The sequence below is a fragment of the Gossypium arboreum genome, chromosome 7, assembly GCF_025698485.1.
Source record: "Gossypium arboreum isolate Shixiya-1 chromosome 7, ASM2569848v2, whole genome shotgun sequence".
NCBI classification, from domain to species: domain Eukaryota; kingdom Viridiplantae; phylum Streptophyta; class Magnoliopsida; order Malvales; family Malvaceae; genus Gossypium; species Gossypium arboreum.
Window position 1 is genome coordinate 11,546,576 of NC_069076.1, and position 21,428 is coordinate 11,568,003.

The 21,428-nt window shown below is 43.1% G+C and overlaps 1 long non-coding RNA gene and 2 pseudogenes across 2 annotated transcripts; 1 reads left to right on the forward strand and 2 right to left on the reverse strand.

Annotated features, from left to right (window-relative positions):
- Nucleotides 1-10,747, reverse strand: LOC128295473 (uncharacterized). 2 transcript variants are annotated; one of them, XR_008285902.1, is made up of 2 exons: nt 10,738-10,747; nt 1-214 (listed from the first exon to the last, which is right to left on the reverse strand). It is a non-coding gene; the product is annotated as an uncharacterized LOC128295473 (long non-coding RNA). The 2 variants fall into 2 exon arrangements; XR_008285903.1 differs by lacking the exon at nt 10,738-10,747 and adding an exon at nt 8,795-8,805.
- LOC128295789 (5.8S ribosomal RNA) lies at nt 1,195-1,328 on the reverse strand (annotated as a pseudogene).
- Nucleotides 10,748-12,135: 1,388 nt separating the features above from the next.
- LOC128295472 (uncharacterized) lies at nt 12,136-12,605 on the forward strand (annotated as a pseudogene).
- The last annotated feature ends 8,823 nt before the right edge of the window (nt 12,606-21,428 follow it).

Below are 21,428 nucleotides of genomic sequence, written 5' to 3' on the forward strand. Positions count from 1 at the left end.
TTGCTTCTAATCATTGGCTTTACCCGATAGAACTCGCTAAGGGCTCCAGCTATCCTGAGGGAAACTTCGGAGGGAACCAGCTATACCCAAGTCAGACGAACGATTTGCATGTCAGTATCGTTGCGGGCCTCCACCAGAGTTTGCTCTGGCTTCGCCCCGCTCAAGCATAGTTCACCATCTTTCGGGTCCCGACAGGCATGCTCTCACTCGAACCCTTCTCAAAAGATCAAGGTCGGTCGGCGGTGCACCCGTCAAGGATCCTGCAAATCAGCTTCCTTGCACCTTACGGGTTTTCTAGCCCGTTGACTCGTACACATGTCACACTTTTTGGTCCGTGTTTCAAGACGGGCCGAATGGGGAGCCCGCAGTCGACGCCTTGAGCACACAGTGCCAAACACACCGAGACGCAAGCGTCGGATCCCACGATCGAGGCGACAACGTCTCCATAGGCATATCAAAGGCTCGGGCTTGGGCCGCCGCCATGACCCGCATCGGTCCACACCCCGAGTCGATCGGCGGACCGGCTCTCGCCGTTCCACATCTGACCGGGGCTCATCGCCAGCCCCCATTCGCTTCCCTCCCGACAATTTCAAGCACTCTTTGACTCTCTTTTCAAAATCCTTTTTATCTTTCCTCGCGGTACTTGTTCGCCATCGCCTCTCACCAGATTTAGCCTTGGACGAAATTTATCGCCGATTAGGGTCAGATTCCCAAACAACTCGACTCAGAGCGGCGCCTGTGTACGACAGGTCCGCACGACGGGCTCTCACCTCTCTGCGCCCCTTTCCAAGGGACTTGGGCACAGTCCACCGCGAGGACGCTTCTCCGGACTACAAATCGAACGCTGGTGGCACCCGATTCTCAAGCTGGGCTTTTCCCGTTTCGCTCGCCGTTATTAGGGGAATCCTGGTAAGTTTCTTTTCCTCCGCTTATTGATATGCTTAAACTCAGTGGGTAATCCCGCCTGACCTTGGGTCGCGATGCGATGCTGAAAGGGTTTAAAGGTCTCGATCGACGAACGTGCATGACTCCGAACAAGGTTGCTTACAGCATTACCACCGATCGTCGCGACGATTATGTCGTTGAGGACTCAAATTTAGGCCAACCGCTGGTTGTGAGCGCACGAGAGGCCAATTTCCACCTGCGGTCCAACTGAGTCTCGAGGGATAGGAGTTAGATGGGGGCAATGATGCGTGACACCCAGGCAGACCGGGCGCAACTTGCGTTCAAAGACTCGATGTTCACAGGATTCTGCAATTCACACCAAGTATCGCATTTCGCTATGTTCTTCATCGATCGCGAGAGTCGAGATATCCGCTTCGAGAGTCGTTCTATATACTTTATGCGACAAAGAACAACATCATCAAGCAATCGACACCGTGAATGGTGCGGCGACAAGAGATGTGTCCTTTTTCATTTCGATTCCTTGGTGCGATTCGCGCCGGGTTTGTTCGCTTTGCACCAAGAAGTTGATCCCGACATCTCACCCCACCCAATGGGCAAAGGGAAGACAAGACCGCCGCTCCGACACGCGGGGGTGGGGACAGTAACGATGCACCCACACCACCTCCGATGTTGTATACAACGCGTTCACGGGTCGCTCGCTAGGCGTGTTTCGACAATGATCCTTCCGCAGTTCACCTACGGAAACCTTGTTACGAATTCTCCTTCCTCTAAATGATAAGGTTCGATGGACTTCTCGCGATGTCACGGGTAGTGAACCACCCACGTCCGCCGCGATCCCAACACTTCACCGACTATTCAATCGGTAGGAGTGACGGCAAAGTGTGTACAAAGGGCGTGGACGTAGTCAACGCGACCGATGACTCGCGCTACTAGGAATTCCTCGTTGAAGACCAACAATTGCAATGATCTATCCCCATCACGATGAAATTTCAAAGATTATCCGGGCTGTTGGCCAATGCTATAGACTCGTTGAATACATCGAGTAGTAGCGCGTGTGACCCGTAACATCTAAGGGCATCACGCACTGTTATTGCCTCAAACTTCCGTGGCCTAAAAGGCCATAGTCCTCTAAGAAGCTAGCCACGGCGATCACCTCCGTAGCTAGTTAGCGGTGAGGTTTCGTTCGTTAACGGAATTAACCGCACAAATCGCTCTACCAACTAAGAACGGCCATGCACCACCACCCATAGAATCAAGAAAGAGCTCTCATCATCAATCCTTACTATGATGCGTCGCGCACAAAGGCCGTCGCGATCCGTCGAGTTATCATGAATCATCGAGCAATGGGCAAAGCCCGCGTCGACCTTTTATCTAATAAATGCATCCTTCTAGAAGTCGGGTTTGTTGCACGACGCTCTAGAATTACTACGGTTATCCGAGTAGCAAATACCATCAAACAAACTATAATCGATTTAATGAGCCATTCACGCTTTCACGATCAATTTGTTCATACTTACACATGCATGGCTTAATCTTTGAGACAAGCATATGACTACCGGCGGGATCAACCGGTAGCATTCCTCCACGACGCCAACACTGCATGGCTCAACATGCCGCGTGAGCAACAAAGAGGCTATAACGAGCACGAGCATCGTCCGTGTCAAGAGACAAAATGCATAGGCATCGAGAGACAAGGGCCTAAACTCTACTCTCAAAAATATTTTCCGCATCCAAAAGCACGAACGAGCACCAGTGCACTAACGAGGCCACACCGGTTTAAGGGGGCACACTCGGGACACAGGGCACAATTGTGGTCCACCACGCAACCCAAAGGGCACGAGATAGAGAAGGGACGGCAACACATCCATAATTCCATCTGGCTTAGGTACGCAACACAGGATCCTGATCGCATCCCCTGGGTTCAATTAGAACAAAGGGAGTCAATGAAGAGGAGTGTGGCTCGACAGTTCGATGCGGGTAGCATGGAGCCTACCAATACACACAACCAAAACACCACTCATATGCCCATTGCGTACTAGTAGTAGCACCCACGCACACCGGCCAACAACCCACCCAACCAATGTATTGGTAGGGGAGCGGAAGGAACAATGAAATGAGGGCACACCACAAACACTTGGCACGAGAACTACGAGGGAAAAATCCCATTGGGACTTGGTCGAGCCAAGACCGAGCCTACAAGCTCAACTTACGCCCCCCCAGTGAGCTGTTGTCATCAAAGGGACTTGGTACTGGGGTCACGGGCAGCTTCGAATGCAGGCAAGGCCTTGGCAAGGCCAAGTTGCCGAGGGGTCACCGACTTAGGAGGCACAAGGCGTCCCTAACATGACGGAGGAGAATGGGCAAGCCAAGCTCGAGCCCATAGCAATGTATAAGCCACCCCAAGAGATCTTTGCCCGATATAACAAACCTGGTCTTGGAGTCGTTGGCTACATTTCTATAGGCACAGGCTTGACCAGTAGAAAAATCATAACCCTGGCCACTAGCTCCGGTGATCGACCCACCACCATTGGTGAGTCATTGCGGACTATCCGACCCCGTGGGGTCGGAAGCACCCCACCTTGGGTTCGAGGGGGCTACATCGGGGCGCGGATCTCTACCCCTTAAAGAGCTAAAAACTTTGTCAACTGCTACTGTGCAACATTCAGATGTCTAAACGTAAACACTTTTCTTTAGCCCACAGATCCGAGGCACCGTGGTGCCCTCGCCGCCGAGCACCCGCACATCCAACGCCCTAGGTTGCCGATGGTATCCGAGGCTACCGACATCCAAGCACCAAGGTGCCAATGTCGCCGAGGCTCCTCAGACATCCAAGGCACCAAGGTGCCGATGGTGCCCGAGGCTCCCGCATGACCAAGGGTCGAGGTTGCCGATGGTGTTCGAGGCTCTCGCACATTCAAGCACCAAGGTGCCGATGGTGCCCGAGGTTCTCGCACGATCAAGGCCAAGGTTGCCGATGGTGCCCGAGGCTCCTGCACGACCAGGGGCCAAGGTTGCCGATGGTGTCTGAGGCTCCCATACATTCAAGCACCAAGGTGCCGATAGTGGCCAAGGCTCCCGCACGACCAAGGGCCTAGGTGTCGATGGTCCCGAGGCTCTCGCACGACCAAGGGCCTAGGTTGCCGATGGAGCCCGAGGCTCTCGCACGACCAGGGGCCTAGGTTACCGATGGTGCCCGAGGCTCCCGCACGACCAGGGGTCTAGGTTGCTGATGGTGCCCGAGGCTCCCGCACGACCAAGGGCCTAGGTTTCCGATGGTGCCCGAGGCTCCCGCACAACCAAGGGCCTAGGTTGCCGATGGTGCCCGAGACTCCAGCACGACCAAGGACCTAGGTTTTCGATGGTGCCCGAGGCTCCCGCACGACCAAGGGCCTATGTTGCCGATGGTGCCCGAAGCTCCCGCACAACCAAGGGCCTAGGTGCCGATGGTGCCCGAGGCTCCCGCACGACCAAGGGCCTAGATTGCCGATGGTGCCCGAGGCTCCCGCACGACCAAGGGACTAGGTTGCCGATGGTGCCCTAAGCTTCCGCACAACCAAGGGCCTAGGTTACCAATGGTACCCGAAGCTCCCGCACGACCAAGGGCCTAGGTGCCGATGGTGGCCGAGGCTCCCGCACGACCAAGGGCCTAGGTTGCCGATGGTGCCCGAGGCTCCCGCACGACCAAGGGCCTAGGTTCCGATGGTGCCCGAGGCTCTCGCAATACCAAGGGACTAGGTTGCCGATGGTACCGAGGCTCCCGTACGACCAGGGGCCTAGGTTGTCGATGGTGCTCGAGGCTCCCGCACATCCAAGCACCAAGGTGCTGATGGTGCCCGAGGCTCCCGCACAACCAAGGAGCTAGGTGCCGATGGTGCCCGAGGCTCCCGCACGATCGACGTCCTAGGTTGCCGATGGCGTCCAAGGCTCCAGCACATCCAAGCAGCAATGTGCCGATGCTCCTGCACCATCGACGTCCTAGGTTACCAAGGGTGCCTGATGCTCCGGCACGACCAAGGGCCCAAGGTACCGGAGGCTCTTGCTCCAAAAGGGAAGGGACTGGGATGATTCAAAAGGGCAGGGAACTGGGGGGGGGGACTGGGATGACTTGTAGCATCGTTTTTGATATTCCAGGATGGCTCGCCGGAGCATCGCCGGGATGGCTCGCCGGAACACCGCCAGAATAGATCGCCGGGGCACCGCCGAGAACCTAACCGGGGATGGGAGGGCACCAATGTCTGGGCATGAAATGGGCGTGGGCAATGCCCTGGACAACCCTTGTTCACCTCAATATCACCTCCCCCATAAAGAGCTAAAAAAACTTGGTCAATGTGCTACCAGGGGACATTCTTTTTTTTGAGCAAAAACGACCACAAGGGTCAACACATATTATTAAGTAACATCACTAATAACAGCATCATGGATTTCCGAAGGATAATCCATATCAAAAAAACAATTTTTAGCCTCACTACACATAGTCTTACAAATTAAATGGGCTACATTATTACAAGACCGTTCGGTCTAAATTAAACTGGCAGATTTAAAAAAAGTGAAAGCTACAGTACAATCCTTAAGCCGTGCGCCTATGATCGTGACGTCATTAGCCAAATTATTAATCCTGTTGACCAGCCCAGCATGATCCGTCTCAAAAAGCACATGGTCTTTTATATTTAATTTGCGTGCCACGTCAATACTTTGCTCAAAGGCCACGCATTCGGCCTCTTCCACCGACCGTCTGCCCTCTTTAAAACCCCCACCGCCATCTAAAACAAAACCTTCTTCATCTCTTATTACCGTCCCATACCCGATTCCGGTTTCCCCAACTGTAGCATCAAAAATTATTTTTAAAAAACCTTTCGAAGGTTTAACCCACCTCTTCTCCACTATATTTTGTGAGATTAATGGTGCATGCAAAGATATTACATATCCTAACTCCTTGCTCAAAGTTGCTAGCCCTTTCCCATATTAGTCAGCGCCTCTCTTCTTTTCCTCTCAAGATGAAGTTATTTCATTATTCCAACAGCCCATAAAATTGTCATTAAGTCACCATGGCTCTCTTGTCAAGGACACGATCAAGTCTTCCACCAATCAATGCAATGATCATAGGATTTAGAAATAAAGCTCCTGGACCATCCTCCTATCGACAAAACGGCTCTCGACGTTGGACAGTCTCTTAGCGCATGAAGCAATGTTTCGACCTCGGCTCCACATCTCGGGCATCCTTTGTTAAATCCTGGTCTGATGGATGCTATCTTTCCATTTGTCGGAAGAATTTCACGTCCCACACGCCACGTAAAAACACGAACCTTCGGTAAAGTGTCGAATTTCCATAGAGCTCTCCAAAAAAACCTGTGAGGACCACATCCCATTTCTTTCAACAACAGCCACGAGTAGGCAGACTTTGAAGTAAAACATCCATGAGTATTATGAAACCATATTATTTTATCTTCCTGAACCTCATCTCCAATGGGTATGTCGCAAATCTTATCACCCCAGTCTTGCCCATACGCTTGCTTAACTTTATTCTCATCCCAGCTTCTTCTATCCAAGTGCCAGAGATCTTTCACAAACTTTTCACTATGGTTGAGAGTGTTGCTGATGACCGCGGCCCCATTAAGCCCTTCCATCCCCCAATTATCAGCCCAAATATTTATCTTCTCGCCATTTCCAACCTGCCACCCAAAGCCATCTTGAAAAGCTTCCACCGCTTTCGCAATGCTTGACCAAGTGAAAGAAGCTTTGTCAACTTTTTTAGCATGGAAAATATTCCCATCAGAGAAGTACTTCGAAGATAGCACTTTGAAACAAAGAGAATCTGTATTGTTTAAAAGTCTCCACACTTGACGTCCTAAGAGAGCAAGGTTAAACAGTCTAACGTCTCTAAATCCAAGGCCTCCCATGCCTTTCGGTTTGCACAAAGTTTTCCATGGGATCATTGTCCAGAATCCACCTTTGTCTTTACCCGACCACCATGTTCTACTCAGCATGGCTTGAATATCATCAATAACGCCTTTGGGGGCCAAAAAAATTGACATAGCATACGTAGGAATAGATTGAAGGACCGCTTTAATGAAGACTTCTTTTCCCCCGAAAGATAGTAGCCTTTTTGTCCAACTGTTTATCCTGCAAGACATTCTATTAGTGATCTCTTTGAAAGCCTCTGTTTTCTTCTTACCAATAGGACTAGGAAGGCCAAGATAATTGTTTAATTTTTCCACCACCGTCATGCCTAACAGATCACTAAAGAGTATTCGTTGAGCTCTTGGAGTATTGGGACTAAACAAGATCATTGACTTGCCAAAGTTTATTTCTTGACCTGAAATGTTAGAAAAAATATCAAGCATAGTAACAAGACATTCAATATCGCTCCTTTTATTCCTGACAAACAGAAGAGCATCATCAGCAAAGAACAGGTGATTTATTCTAGGGCCATTCCTACTAGCCCGGATGCCTCTTAAGGTGTTGTTCTCCTGTGCATGGATAAGCATTCTCAAAAATGCTTCCATACAAAATAAGAACAAATAAGGGGAGAGTGGATCCCCTTGACGGAGGCCCCTCTCAGGCACAAAAATATCAGATAGAGTATTATTGCATTTGACCGTATAAGCAACCGAAATAACGATTCCATAATTTTAGCAATCCACTTATCCACAAAACCCATCTTCTTCATTACGTTTTCAATAAAATTCCACTCCACTCGGTCATATGCTTTACTCATATCAAGCTTGACAACGAGTCCTTTATTAGGGCCGTTTTTAGAACTTTGAAGATAATGGAGGAGTTCATGCGCTATCAGAACATTATCATGTATCATCCTCCCTGGCACAAACGCGCTCTGATTTTGACTAATACAATCTGGTAGGCGCTTTTAGTCGATTAGCAAGCACCTTAGAGATGATCTTGTAAACAAACCTGCAAAGGCTAATAGGGCGAAAATTAGTAAGCTCACAAGGATTTTTAATTTTAGGAATTAAAATGATCATAGTTTTGTTAACACTAGAGATATTTTTGTTCCCGTTAAGAACTTCCAGACAGTAGCTAATAGTATCTTTTCCCACAATGTCCCAGTGATGCTTAAAAAAACTTCCCGATAACCCGTCAATTCTTGGGGCTTTATTGGGATCCATCTGCTTAATAGCCTGAAGAACCTCCTTCTCCGTGTAGTCCATACAAAGCCATTCATTTGTTTCCCTCGTCACACAGTCCTTAATAAAACTCATCTCCTGGGTATTAGCATTTTGACCATTTGACCGAAACAGTTTCACAAAATAATCTTTAGCCACCTTGTTTATATCCTCGCTGTTCGTCACCCACTGCCCTTCCGCGTTTTGAAGCTTCTCTATAACATTCTTTTTTAGCCGACCAGTGGCTTTAGCATGGAAATACCTAGTATTTCTATCTCCCTCCCTAAGCCAATTTGACCTAGACCTTTGTGCCCAGTAACTTTCCTCCCTAGCATAGAGAAAGTCAAACCTTCTTCGAGTCTCCTTTAACGTGCACCCACTTTCCTCGCTGCTAACAGAGTCAATGATTCAGTCTATATGTTTCTCAAGCTTTTGCATGTCCCTCTTCAAATTTCCATATTTCTTCCTCTGCCAAGGACCAAGGGCCAACCTAACTCTTTCGATCTTCTCCCCAAAGTCAGTAGCATCCCTGTTCCAAGCTCTTTCAATAACGTTTTTTGCTTCCACATCACCCGCCCAACAAACATCAAACTTGAAGCACAATCTTTTATCGCTTGGATAAGCCTTCGGTTTCGAATTCTACGTGTCTAAGATAATAGCACCATGATCCGACTGGGTTTGTCTCACCACCTTGGTAGATATGAAAGGAAATTTTTCAACCACTAAAACCGAGCTAATAAACCTATCGATTATTTCCTTTATCAAACCCCCCCCACTTCTATTATTAACCCATGTAAACCAACCACTGTCAGGTTTAATATCCACAAGAGCCAGGTCATCCATAACCTCTTTAAACTCATTCATTTGCGCCCTCACACCCCTACGCCCACCTTCTTTCTCAGCATCGTTCAAAATAGCATTAAAATCTCCCCCGACAATCCACTCCTCCCTAACGGACTCTCTAACCCTCCGCAAAATATCCCATGAGCTGCTCCTAAGATTCGAGTTCGCATGCCCATAAAATCCCGTAACCCTTATATTTTCGTTGTTCTCCAGTTTTACCATCGAATCAATGTGATGCTTAGAGTAGTTTTGAATAGAGACATCCATCCCATCCCTCCACATCAGCGCAAGACCCCCACTCCGTCCTTCAGAATTAACCGCTAACCCATTCTGCATCCGACATTTGTTTTGGACCCTACGAAAATCATTGGCAGACATTTTTGTCTCACTAAGAAAGATGAGATCAGGATTATTAGCTGCGAAAAGTTGTTTTAACTCCCTTAGCTTTGCAGGGTTCCCCAACCCGCGACAATTCCAGCACATAAACTTCATTAGCAAACGACAACTCACGAGACTGCTACCTTAACCGAGTGCCAGGGAGACTGATTAACACTTTTTCTCTTGTCACCTCCCCCAACCTCGACAAGAAACACCCAAGAAAAGAGAAAAACAGAACCCCGAAAACCGCCACCGGGAACAGAGTAAAGAAACAGTCCAAGAACCAAAAAACTGCAACCAAACACCAGCAGTCCAAAAAAACCCAGAAAACCTAATAGCTACTGTAACAAAATCAACTAAATCGAACAAATAGGGAAAATCATTAAAACTTCTCCTCCGCATTCATATTATGTCGGTTAAAACATAAAGAAACCCTCAGATTGAATAACGTTGAAAAGTCAAAGAAAATAAGAAATACCACTAGTGGAATACATGCAAGACGAAACAATCCATGCAAGATACATGCAAGACCCATGCAACCTACTGAACGTAAGGAAAATCAATAAAATAGATCGACAAGACAAAAGAAACGACAAAATCTTATTGCTTCCAATGAAACAATCCCAGTAAAACAGGATCTGACGATGCTAGAAAAGATCGTGACGAGCCACGTATGTATCGCCCGTACCACCTCGAATGGCCCGCCACCGCTAAAACACATAAAGTCGCAAGAACTCTTTGGCCATGCAAAGCAACGATCGTCACATAACCAAGAAACCCTCTGAAAATCCCCACCTAACGCCAGACTTCAACAAAGAATAAGTCACGCTGGTCCCCAAAGAAATAAAAACCCATCAAGAAAGACACAAAAATAAAAAAAAATACCAAAACAACAAAGATACACTCAACACCACAAGACTGCCATAAAATTCAAAGAATAATAGGCAGACACACAAACGAAATCGCTACCAGGCGACATTCATGTGTCTGAAACAGGGACACTTTATGGTGCCGACGCTTTTGCACCAACGGGGGCCCAAAATTAGCTTTGGTGCTCGACCTCCCAAGACATCCGATGCACCAAGGTGCCGATCTTTCGATGTTCGACACATCAAAGGGGCCGATGAGTGCCGATGGCCCCAAGACCACGAGATGGCACACGCCGATAGTGTACGAGGCTACCATGGGCCAAAGGTGCCGGGGCTCTTGTTGCAAAAGGGGAGGGACAGGGACGATTCATTCATTGTTGGGTACCGGACATGCAACGGTATTCAATCCTACCTTTGGGACGATTCATTCATTATTGGGTACCGAACATGTAACAGTATCCGAATTCTACCTTTAGGATTGGGGAGGGACTCGTTCGCCGCTTGTGTATCCCGGATGGCTCACGGATCATCGCCGGATGGATCGTCGAGCACCGCGGAACCTAACCGGTGGTGGGGGCACCGACGTCCGCATACGATGGGCATGGGCAAGGCTCGATAACCCCCGGCGCTCAATATCACTTCCCCTAAAGAGCTAAAAAACTTGGTCAATGTGCTACCAATGACATTCATGTGTCTCGAACAGGACAAGTTTCGGATGTCCAAACAGGACACTTTTTTAGCCTAACGCCCAGAACTGAGGCACCAAGGTGCCGATGTTGCCCGATGACCTCACCACGGGATGGCCTACGCTATGGATGTTGCCCGAGGCTCCCGTGACATGCCCGAAATGGGGCAAGTTTTTTTACGCCACTTACAATTAGTATTTTTAATTGAAAATTTTTTCTGTTGGCCCAAAAAAAATACAAGAAGCCGAATGAAATATGGCATGATGGCACGGTAGATAATTGAACAAGTGCCCGGGCCACCAACAGTTGGGAGCTTGCACTCGCATCACCACGGCCCCTATTGTGCCATGTTTCCCGAGGGGGCGGCACGGCCAAGTGTTTAACTTAGAAATTTTTTCTGTTGGCCCAAAACAAATACAAGAAGTATGGCATGGCATGGCATGGCATGGCACGGCACGACAGAAAATTGAACAAGTGCCCGGACCGCCAACACTTGGGAGCTTGCACCTGCACCACCACGGCCCCTGTTGTGCCATGTTTCCCGAGGGGGCAGCACGGCTAAGTGTTTAACTTAGAAATTTTTTCTGTTGGCCCAAAACAAATACAAGAAGTATGGCATGGCATGGCATGGCACGGCACGGTAGAAGATTGAACAATTGCCCGGACCGCCAACACTTGGGAGCTAGCACCCGCACCACCACGGCCCCCGTTGTGCCATGTTTCCCAAGGGGACGGCACGGCCAAGTGTTTAACTCCTTACACTAAGTCCCCCACTTGGGGACCCCAGGGTCGGGACGTGCAAAAGAACAAGGGTGGATCGGAAGGGAGATGGGGGAGGGACAAATCGGGCGACAAAGGGTGAATCTCGATGGATCGTTGCAAAGAAGGCCACTCGCCACTTACAATACCCCGTCGTGTATTTAAGTCGTCTCGCAAAGGATTCTACCCGCCACTCGGTGGGAATTACGCTCCAAGGAGGCACCTGCGACTTGTCCGTCTTTGTCGCCGCACATACGACACGTACGCACTTGGGGCCAAAGGCCCTACTAGGGTCGACAATCGGGCGACAGGCGCATGCGTCGCTTCTAGCCTGGATTCTGACTTAGAGGCATTCAGTCATAATCTAGCGCACGGTAGCTTTAAGCCACTAGCTTTTCAACCAAGCGCGATGACCAATTGTGTGAGTCAACGGTTCCTCTCGTACTAGGTTGAATTACTATTGCGACACGATCATCAAGAGGGTAAAACTAACTCGCCTCACGACGGCCTAAACCCACTCACGCTCCCTATTGGTGGGTGAACAATCCAACACTTGGTGAATTTCGCTTTACAATGATAGGAAGAGTCGACATCGAAGGATCAAAAAGCAACGTCGCTATGAACGCTATCGCCACAAGCCAGTTATCCCTGTGGTAACTTTTCTGACACCTCTAGCTTCAAATTTCGAAGGTCTAAAGGATCGATAGGCCACGCTTTCATGGTTTGTATTCGTATTGGAAATCAAAATCATACGAGCTTTTACCCTTTTGTTCCACACGAGATTTTTGTTCTCATTGAGCTCATCTTAGGACACCTGCGTTATCTTTTAACAGATGTGCCACCCCAGCCAAACTCCCCACCTGACAATGTCTTCCGCCCGGATCAGCCAGCTGAAGCTAACTTTGGGTCCAAAAAGAGGGGCCGTGCCCCGCCTCTGATTCACGGAATATGTAAAATAACGTTAAAAGTAGTGGTATTTCAATTTCACCCGAGAGCTCCCACTTATCCTACACCACTCAAGTCATTTCACAAAGTCAGACTAGAGTCAAGCTCAACAGGGTCTTCTTTCCCTGCCGATTCTCGCCAAGCCTGCTCCCTTGGTTGTGGTTTTGCCGGATAGTAGACAAGGACAGTGGGAATCTCGTTAATCCATTCATGCGCGTCACTAATTAGATGACGAGGCATTTGGCTACCTTAAGAGAGTCATAGCTACTCCGCCATTTACCCGCGCTTGGTTGAATTTCTTCACTTTGACATTCAGAGCATCGCGCGTAAATCACATTGCGTGAGCATCCGCAGGACCATCGCAATGCTTTGTTTTAATTAAACAATGGATTCCTCTTGTCCGCATTTCAGCTTCGAGTCGATCGTTAGTCACCCGATGAAGGCCCCGAAGGAGCCGCTCCCATCCGTCCCAGACCGCAAGACGCTGCAACCCGCTTCGCCGCAAAAGTAGCTCGAGCGAAGGTAATCAGTAGTCGACGGTTCGGATTGGGACCCCGTGCCCAACCCTCGAGCCAATCCTTTTCCCAAAGTTACGGATCCATTTTACCGACTTCCCTTGCCTACATTGTTCCATTGACCGAGCCTGCTTTACCTTGGAGACTGATGTGGTTATGAGTACGACCGGTGCGGACGGCACTCGGTCCTCCAGATTTTCAAGGGCACGGGCGACCGGACACCACGCGACGCAGGTGCTCTTCCGGCATTGGACCTACCTCCGGCTAAGCCGCTTCTGTGGTGGGCGGCCGTTAAATGTAAAAGATAACTCTTCCCGAGGCCCCACGACGCCTCCGGACTTCCTAACGTTACTGTCACCACAAGGCCCCATTCGAGAATTTTAACCCGATTCCTCGAAGCTCATGCTGAACGCTTATCGGACGGGCTTCCCCGTCACTTAGGATTGACTAACCCATGTGCAAGTGCCGCTCACATGGAACCTTTCCCTCTTTGGCCTTCAAAGTTCTCGGTTGAATATTTGCTACTACCACCAAGATCTGCACCGACGGCCGCCCGCTTTGGGCCTACTCATCGCTTTTGAGAGCGGGGATATTTCCCCATTCGGTCGTCAATATTATCCGTATGCTATGATTTGAGCCCAACACTATTTTTATTCGATTTCTTCCCTTAAATTTTGTTTAACTTGCGCTTTAGCCTACTCTTTATCCCTTACTTTTATTTTTAATCTTACACTTATATTTTAAATTCAGTATTTCATTTATTTATTCATTTTCAACCTTTTTCATTTATTTATCGAATTTACATTAGTTTTGATTCATTTATTCATTTATTTTACCTATTGACTTGTTTGTTTTCATCCGTGGCTTTATTTCTATTTTTATTATTTTATTACTTTATTTTATTACTTCACTTTTAATATTCAAATAATTCATCATTACTATTATAATTATTATTTTATCTATTATTATCTATTTACATGTGTTCTATTACAAAATTGTGGCTTTAAATTTTATTTACATTCTATTTTGGGTCTTCATGTTCAAAATTTTTATAAACTATTTTCCTTACATTTGTTTACGTACTTATTTATTTGTTTACTTATCTCATTCACGTTTTTAGTATTTTCCTTTTGTTGTGCGGTTTCATTTTTATTATCATTGTTATCATCGTTATTATTTGTTTATTTATTTCATTTATCTTTATTGTTAATATTGGTGTTAAATTGCATTATATGATTGTTGTTATTATGAATAATAAACCGTTCATTAGTATATTGATATTTTTGTCATCCATAAGTATAATATTTTATCCACATACCCTCTTTTAAATATTGCATTAATTTTCACCCTAAAATTCATAAAAAAAAGGGATTCTTTAATTAAGGCAATATTCTATATTTGGAAATTCGAGAGATCCTGCCCTAACGTATTGAGTTTTGATTTTTCTTGTTTGATCTAAACGACTGAATAACCTTTTAAAATTAAAACGCATGAGTTTTGAAAATCAAAAGACAAGCTTATTCTCGAGGGTTTAAAATGTCGTGTCCTAACGCACTGGCTGTGACATTTTATTACTTCAGGACAAGGTCTTTAGCATCCGCTTCGATTTACCCAAATATTTTTTGTAAAATTAACATTAATAAAAAAGGAGGATCGTATTTTTAAAATTCTTTACGAATTTTCAACTTTCGATATTAAGACATTAATTAATCAATTAGGTACCAATTTTGGGCGTTACAAGGGTGCTAATCCTTCTTCGTACGTAACCGACTCCCGAACACTATTTCTCGAATTTCGTAAACCAAAATCGTTGTTTTAGTAAAACAAAATATTTTATTAAAATAATCAAATTACGAGATGATCCGATCACACCTAAACAAAAAAGATTGGCGGCGACTCTCATTTTTCGTTTCCATTTTCAAAATAAAAAGTCGACCCTTTTTCAAAAAAATGGTTTTGACAGGTTGGCGACTCCACTAGGGACGTTGACAGTCAAGCTGTAAATTGATTAATTTATTTATTTTCGTTGAAAACTGAAAATTCGATTTAAAATACGATCTTTTCATCACATTTCATCTATCATATTTGTGATCTTAGTTGAAATATCTGCTTTATTGGTTCGAGTTATTAGATGTTTTTGCATATTGCATTACATGACCGCTCGGTCTTACCCTTTAAGTGGGAGTGAGAAACTAGTCCTTCATGAGGTTTTCACCTCCAGATAGGATAGTGGGTCACTTTCAGGATATATTCGTACCTATGTTTTTGTGAGATTTTCATCTTCATATAGCTACAAGTAAATGTATTCCCTTGAACCAAACTCGATCTATATGAGCCTATAATGGGTGAGGATCGAGGAATCTGCTGGTTCAAGTACCCTGTCTTTAGAACCAAACCACATGTAGTGACCCATAAGAGCCCACCCTTGGTAGAGCCACACCAAACCATTAGCGGTCGTCCAAATAGGTGCTCTGCTTGTTATTTATTGCTAGTTTTAATATGAATTGTATTGACTTGTGTTGTTTTACTTGTGATTACATGACATTCCATCATAAAAAAGGTGTCGGTTCAAGTTCGATTACTAAATAGAGAGCTTGTCATGGAGAATGAATTTCTTGATAAAGTGGAGGATAATGCTGCTGTCCGTACATGGTCGGAGAAAACACAATTAGAGAAAGGAGATAGTTTGGCGAAGGGGTATACGTCAGAGTTATAAGACTTCACCTGTATCAACGTGACATAGAATGATCTCCGGAAATTGAAAGAAATGTGGGCCCAATGGGGCGATGAAATCAAGCAGCTATTTTACGACAATTATGGTGATCTGCCCTATTTACTCGACATCAAGGTAGACAAGTATTTATTTCGAGCTTTGGCCCAATTCTGAAATCCAGCCTACAGTTGTTTCACCTTCAGAAACATGGATTTGGTGCCCACGGTGGAAGAATATACAGCCCTGCTTCGTTGTCTAAGGGTTCAGGTTGACAAGGCCTATTTTAGTGCCGCCAATGTTCTGACTTTTGTGAAGAAATTAATGAATATCATCGGAATGAGTGAGCAGTGGGTCACGGCTCGGATTAAACAGAAATGAGAAAATAAATGTATTGCCTGGAAAATTTTACGAGATCTGATTTTGGCACACCTAGATGTAAAGAAGAAGGTTGATGTTTTTGCTTTAAGCATCTACGGGCTTATTGTTTTCCCTAAAGCATTGGGGCACGTCAACGAGGCAGTTTCTAATTTGTTTGACCGACTGGATAAGAAGGTCATGCCTGTTCTCGCGATTTTAACTGAAATATTTAGATCTTTAAACGCGTGCCGAAGAGCTGGTGAGGGCCAATTCATAATATATGCACAATTGTTGCTAACGTGGTTTCACAGTCATTTCTAGAAGGTGGAAAAAGTTTCATATCGGGTATTTTTCAAGAATTATTCTCCTTTGAAAGAAATAGTAGCGACATCGAGGTGGGACGATATATCAAAGGAAAGATGGATAGCGATCCTTCAAAATTTCTAAGAAGAAGATGTCGAGTGGAGAGCCCTTTGGATGGTCCCCGATGAGATTCTATACCGATATGGTGATTTTGACTGGGTTCCCTTACTTGATATTTGAGGAGCCATTGAATATGCTCCTTTTATCGTTTTGAAGCAGTACAGGTCGAGACAGCTTATACCGGTAACCCAAAGGCTAGCTCAGTACGAGTTTTCGTATAGGGGGATAACTATATGAAAAAGGTACGAAAAATGTCCAACGCTTGAAGTTAGACTCGCCGGATGAAAAGATTGGCTATGGGTCTGGTGACGACCCCTGAATAAAATGGGTGGTGGAGCAAAAAAATCAATGACAACATCCCCAGACCAAATCAGAAGGGCGCACGGTCGATGGACGAATATCTACAAGTGGTCTCATTAAGTTACAGATTATAAAGCAAGATTTTAAAAGAAAGAATTCAAACCTCGAAATGAAGATAGAGTAACTGGAAGAGGAGAAGATGCATCTGAGATTAGACGTTGATGTTCAAAAACTAGAAACCGAGAAATTAAAAAAAAATGAATAAGGCTGAGGAAGATTTGGATAGTTTAAAAATGGATTACAAGAAGCTGTGCTTGTCAATGAGAACTGCCGGGTTGGGAAAAACATCGGAACAATGGCGACATGAGATTCAAAAAGAAAATACCAAAGCCGGTCGATGGGAGAGAAAATTTCAAGACGCTCAGGTCCGAAAAGAAACCTTAGAAAAGAGTTTGTCAGAAGCCCAAAACAAGAAAATCGAGTTAAAAGCCAGAGTAGCCGAACTAAAAAAATCAATTTATCAACATCGTAGTCGTAACTCTGCAATGGAGCTGAAGGAGAGCTTGGATAAGATTGAAGAGCTGAAAAAGAAGGTCGAAGAACTTGAGATTGAGCTACAAAACTGCAAACTTCTGGTTAAACTTCTTGAAGCAAATGAGGAGCGATAGAAAAAGCAACTCCACCATTCTCAGGATCAAGTTAGGAGCAGAGATTACATTATGGGTAAAGCTATGGTTCTGATTCGAAAGGTAGCTGATCATCTATAGACTTTAGCAGTTCAAGCAGATTTATTAAGTGTGAAATATGAATTAGAATTAGACCGGGGCTGGGAACTAGCTTGTTTGCTTAGGAAAGTTAAAACTTTGAGCATCAGGGCTAAGCCATATATGTAATCCATTTCTATGTAAAGAATTTTATTTTCTAGTAAAGTTGTTCTAAATGGAATTGAATCAGAGTCGACACCTTTTTTCAGTATTCATGCATTTGCATTTCATCTCATCATATGCATTAATTTTCACAAAAAGACCTTAATTAGTTAAAAACTATTTCAGTCAATCTGGAAACCGAAAAAATCCACCAACTAAACATCGTTACGGTACTCACGCCAAGGCAAAAATTATAGACCAAATGTTGGAAAGGTTAGAACAGCTCCAAAGAGAAATGCAAGAACAGTTGTAGACACTGATGCAAGAACAGTTGGCAAAGATTTAACAGGATATGAGGGACCAAATATAGGAATCCCAAAGGAACATGATGAACCAACTAACACAATTGCTGACTGGTGGACCAGAGAAAGGAAAGAACCCCATGTCAATAATGAGGACGACAATAAGGATCCTCTCTACCCCCGGGTTTTACCCTAACAAATGTTCAGACATAACCCGAGGTGTACGTTACCATCAGGCCCCAACAATTTCAGGCTGGCGCTTCGGTGCCAATTAACTATCAAGCATGCTCAAGCTCTAATCTAGGGGATAACCCAACTAATCCTGTTGTCCCCAATCTGGATGACATGGTAGAAGCAGAAAGAGCGAGAGTGAAGCTCCCAAAATAATTAGAAGACCAATGCAAGTGGTTAAAGGAAAAGTTTAAAGCGATGGAAAGTGCTGACTATCACTGTGGAATCGATGCTAAGGATTTGAGCTTAGTTCCAGACCTACTATTTCCCCCCAAGTTCAAAACTCTGGAGTTCTATAACGAAACTAGCTGCCCCGAGGCTCATATCACCATGTTTTGCAAACGAATGACTGGGTATGTCAACAATGATCAGCTATTGATTCATTGCTTCCAGGACAGTTTGGTTGGGGCAGCATCCAAATGGTACAACCAACTGAGCTGTACCAAGATCAACTCATGGAAAGACCTAGCACAAACTTTCATAAAACAGTATAGTTACGTAATAGATATGACCCCTGATAGAATAACCTTGCAGAATATGGAGAAGAAACTGTAAGACCCAATTTGTGCCCGGGCTTACACAAAAACTAAAAAATAAATCAAAATATAAAAATAAAATAAAATAAAATAAATAATAAAGTCTAATGTCCATTTCTTACATAGCCCAACAACCAAAAATAATAGACCCAACAAAATACATTGCCCAAAACAACAATTCCTAGCCTACTGCCTAGTGCTGCAACATACACCAGCAGCTTCCGCAGAGTCCCCAGCTTCCATGCTCCACAACGGCTTCCATGCGCGTCATTGCTCCTCTACACGCGTCACGCCATGCACACTTGCAACAGACTAACAATCACAACAGTAAGCATCAATTGACAGCAAATAACAGCAAATGACAGTAGGAAAATTTGTATTTTTTCTTATTTATTTTATTTTCAATTTTCGGCTATAAAACCGAATGAAAGGATGTAAAAAGGGGGATGCATACCAGTCTATACAAAAATCGATTCAAAAAGTTTGAATAAAAAGAGAAACAGTCTCTAAGAGGTGATTGGAGATTTCATTTTTTTCCTTTTCGTTTTTGGTTTTTTTTTCTTTTATCTTCATTGTTGCGCATAAAATAAAAAATAAATAAAAGCCTAAACACTTATCTGTTAGAAGGAGCCTTAGAATCCCTATTTACTTTGTTGAAATTGAAGCTCTGATGGGGATTCAAGGGGTCTGATTTGATGATATGGAGGCAAAGAGTGAAGAACCTTTTGGTTCAGTCAACTAAAGGGGAAAAGAGGTTGAAAAATTTTGAGAGAAGGGTTTTGAAAGCTGTTTTGAGAAGAGTAATCGGTCAGAGGTTATTACAGCCTTGCCTTTTCACCTTGAAAGGTCAATTTGCGCGCCGAGTCCCTCTTATCCTAATTTGATTTATTTTTCAGCCTTGATTCTGTTTATTTGTTTTTACATTTTCCCTGTGATTTACGCATTGCTGCAATTTGGTCCTTGTTTAAATGTCGCGTTTCAAAGCTTGGGATATTTGTATGTTAGATCCCTGACTATTGGTGCATGTTTCATCTTAGTTTAATCTTTGGTTTTATTAATTTTATTTGTTTATAGATCGTCCTCTTAATCTTATTTTTATTTCAATCGAGTTTTTATTTACTTATTTATGTTTTTATTCATTTTTATTTAAGATTTTATTATTTGTTTTTTAAAATTATCTTAACATAGTTTTAAATATTACTTTAATTTGTTATTTCATTCATTTGTATAATTGCTTCTTTAAATTGTTTTATTATGTAAAATTTCTATTTTAAAATTTTTCTTTATACATATATTTCGTATTCAAAATTTATACATTATACATTATATATTATTTTAAAATTTATATTATACATTATTTTTATATATATTGTTGATTTCATATTATTTTATGTATACATCACTTCTTGAATTTATTCACATACATATATATATTTTTTTATATATTTGTACATAAGCTAGCTCTTTTAAAAGTCTATTTTATTATAAATATATATATTTTCAACACTTTCATCTGTTATTTTATACATATAATTTCTTTTTAAAATCTATTTGTATATATAATTGTGTTTTTAAAATTTATTACATATATAATTTATGATAAAATTAAGTTAATCTTATAATACATGTCATTTTAGCATACAATTGTTTCTAAAATTTATTCACAAGTACGTAACTCATATTAAATTATTTTTATTATAGTCCACGTTATTGATTTCATATTAATATTTTTTATGTATATATATTTTTCTTTAAAATTATTTATGTGTATAATGCGTTTCTTTTAAGAACCATGTTTTAAATCATACAATTTATTTATTGTATACACTTTCATATTTTATTATCCCGACGTACGTATTATTTATATGTGCCATCAATCCGATCAATTTGTTACATGTAAAATTATGTTATATATCATTTGTTTCAAAATTCCTTTATAAATATAGTTTTATAAATATACATCACTAAATTTATATATTTTATAAATATGTTTTTTACCTTTTGTGTATATGATTATATTTTCTAAAATTTGTTACATGTACAATTTATATATTTACTTAATTTTTCATACATTATTAATTTCATGCTATTTTTTTTACAAATAATTATTCCCAAATTTATTTATATATACATGTTTTATGAATTTATTATGTACATTATATTTTATCATGTGTTTTATTATTCTTTTATATTTTATATATTATTTAAGCTATCATGCACATTGTCAATTTTTAAATAAAGTTGTGTTTAAAATATTTTGCATATTATTCGATTCAAATGTTTTATTCTATAATATTTATTTCAAATAATTATATATCCTAGCTTTCATACCAACTTGTCAACTTATGTTATGTGTTAATTAATTCATCATTATTTTGAAAATGCCCTATACTATATTGACTTCTAATTCCATTTTATTTTGTACATATTTTGTGGATCGTTTTATATTGTGCCATGTTAATTATGGTTGTATATTATTTTTGTATTGACTGTTCACAATCCATGATTAAGAACTTGGTTACATTTTACTTAGAATAGTTGTACATAATTGTTGGATTTATTAATTGTGACTTGTTGTATCCTATTATTTCATGTTCATTAATCCTTTCCTATGCAAATGTTTTGATACAATGCCTTAAATATTCTATCTATTTTAAAACAAATAAACGTGTTTTGAG